General features: G+C 41.1%; 1 protein-coding gene across 2 annotated transcripts in view; it reads left to right on the forward strand.

Moving 5' to 3' along the window:
* The window catches only part of LMO4 (LIM domain only 4), a 15,052-nt gene that overhangs the window by 5,651 nt on the left and 6,353 nt on the right, over window positions 1-3,048 (forward strand). The window lies entirely within an intron of this gene.

Consider the following 3,048-nt stretch of genomic DNA (forward strand, 5'->3'; position numbering starts at 1 on the left):
GGGCCGGGCAGCCGCCGTGTGCGCCGCGCCGCCGCGGGGCGGGGGCCGGCAGGCAGCGGGTTCATTTCCCTGGTAATCAGCGGCAAGCTGCTATATTCAGGGAATGCTGTCCCTTTAATTGAACAGGCTAGGTAATTAAATGGCACTTTTCCAATAGGACGTGCTAGGTAAATCTAATAGTTGGTTATTTAATATCACTTTGAAGTCTGCCCACTCAAGCACAATGACAGCACAGGAGCATGTGAACTATTAGCTAGGAAAAAAAAAAAGCCAGGATCTCAAAAATTAATTAAATCGCATGCAATTTAGGGGGAACGTTTATCTTGATTTGTCATAACAGAATTAATTCAAGGCCTCCAATTCACTTGGGGGCAGATCTGTTACTCTGAATTAACCAAGCGTAATTTGGCTGGGGTTTTTTTGTTTTGTTTTGTTTGGTTTTTTCCCCTTCCCCTTCTCTAATGCAGCACTTGCCATTATGCACAGCCCCCCTTTTAAGTATCAATAGCTTCTGGTGCTTTTAAGGTGCTTGGTCTCTAGTTATTCTGAAGTACCTTTAATGGACTTGGCTCCATGCGTAATTTCTGTGTTGCCTTTCTTTGTTACATTTAATATAGCTAGTGCAGAATTTAGATTAAATATAGGGATTGTACAGAAACACCAATCGCTTCTGGATCAGTAGGTCTGGATGTGCATTTCTCTTTGCTAGAGCTTGGATATATATTTGTGGGCACAAATGTGCACCGTGTTGTGCAAGAACCAGAGCACTTAAATCTGTCTCCACGATTTTAGAAACAACTGGAACCTCATTTTGTTAGTCTAAGTTGCTAGAGATGTGTTTCTGCTGATACTGAATTTTGAGCAGGAGGATGGGAAACTTGGCTGAAAAGGTTTCTTGCTGCCTTCATTCCCACTCTAGTGAAAGTTCTGAGGGGGGAGGGGGTGAAAAGGCACCAAATCAAAACCCAGGAGCGTTTGTGTGTTTGGGGGTGTGGGGAACGCTGTGATGGAACCACAGAGTAGTTAATTTAAGGTGGCTCAGTGAAGTGCTGCTAAGTGTAGAAGCGCTGCCTTGTCTGTATAGGGAACCTCTTGATGTTTGTGATTGATTGCATTGCCCAAATGTTGAAATATTAATGACCTTCTTGGACTGAGGACCCAAAGAGGAAACTGAAACCAATTCTGTCATCACAATTAAAGAGTCCCCTGGCTTTAATTAGCCTGACCTGGGGTATCTCTACCCATTGCTGCAGTTAAAGAGAAAAGAGCCCATTAAAGTCCAGTCTGAGACCGATAGCTACTTAATTGAGCACCTAAAGCCTCAAGCCTTTTAAATCAAATACTGTCCTGGACAGTCCCCCCGGTTAGATAATTAGCTCTCCAGCCTCTCAGAAACCATGTGAAACAACTTTTTCAGTAAAGAATAGTTACTGTGGAAGACTTCCTTTACTGGTAAGGAGGAATAACATTTTTTTTAAAAGATAAAACCTTTTTCCTGTTAATGGTATTACAGAACAAAACCATTCAATAACAGTAGAGAAGGAAAAATAAGCTTAATTTTCCTGGTAAATAATACAAGGCAGCAGAAAGGTGTTCTGACTTTGCATGTAATTTTTAGGAATTTTAGCAGAAGATTCAGCTGAAGTGACTTCCCAAAACAGAATTGTTCTGGGAATGTGCTTAGGGAAAACCTAAGATGTGTGGAAAGCCTCTGGATTAGTTTGACTCCATTTATTAGAATTCACAGACATTCAAGGTGTACAACCACTTCTAGTCATCTCTCGAACTGTATAACAAATGAATGCCTAATGAAGACAAGTAGTGCAACGGGATCAGTGTTCTGAAAGCTGTGTTTTCAGTTGGGTGGTGCAGTTGTACAGAGGGTTGCGAGAGACTGACCGCTCACCAGGTTCAGATTCTCCCGGACAAGTAACATTGTCTGTTCATCTTTGCCTTTCTTCCTCCAACCTACCCAGCAATGCCCTTGTCGCCACCCCCTCACCCTAGATTTTTGGATCTTTGCTCTGGAAACGTAACAGTGCCTTGCCACCTCCTCTTGCAGTGCTTCCCGTGCACCTTTTCTACGTGCCAACTTCATTACTACTAACAATGGAGGAAGAAAAATGCATATCGTAAAGCTTTGGAAGTAACCTCAATGCATCCTGTAACTACTCGGAACTGGTCCTGATTTAGAAGATGCCCTAATAATGGACCCTTAGTTTCCAGACAGTTTAGTCCCTTTGGCTGGAGGTCCTGACAATGTATTAGTTCAGCTTTCCCTTTGTAACCACTGTGATTCTGCAAGAACGTGTCAATGTGTCGTGGATCTCAGACTAATTAGTTTTGAAATGGAGTTTTGATTGAACTCTTCAAATCGATGCTGCTGCAAAATTTGTTTCTCAGCTTCCTATTAAAAGCCATCTTAAGGGGCAGTTTTACTACTCTCTCTGTCGTTCAGTCAATACATTTAATAACAACTTACAGGCTATTTTCAATAAAGTGGCGACAGCAAATTAGTAGTTTGAACATGACAAGCCTCCTCTGCAAGCTCAGATTCTGAAAATTCAAAGCAATTATTTTTATACAGAGGCACACTGCAATCATTCAGATTACGGGTATTCTGTTGTAATGCGTCTCCTAGGTTGACACAAACAGAATTTTATGACTTTATTTGGACAGGAAGGAGATGCAAATATTAATATTTATTATGACACCAATACGCTAATTTGTAAATCCTATTACTATGTTTTACATCGTGCAGAAAAGTGGGTCTGTGACCCTGCCAGCTAGTTCAGTTTCCCTTTTTACTGTGAAATGATTGTGGTAGTCTTTATAAATATTTGTGTATATTAGAGACGCGCGCAAAAGCAAATAAAGGTTTTCTAATTCTAGCTAATGCAGCCTGTAAAAGTAGAACTCAATAATCATTATTGTATTATATTTTGAATCGATGCATTGTACCTTTAAATGGATTTGAAGAATTATGTATATATTTTTCTTCACTCTTCTGCCTATTTTCCCCCTCCCCCCACTGCCTGTGCCCCCCCC

Source organism: Haliaeetus leucocephalus, unplaced genomic scaffold (assembly GCF_000737465.1).
Source record: "Haliaeetus leucocephalus isolate CR32 unplaced genomic scaffold, Haliaeetus_leucocephalus-4.0 Scaffold848, whole genome shotgun sequence".
NCBI lineage: Eukaryota > Metazoa > Chordata > Aves > Accipitriformes > Accipitridae > Haliaeetus > Haliaeetus leucocephalus.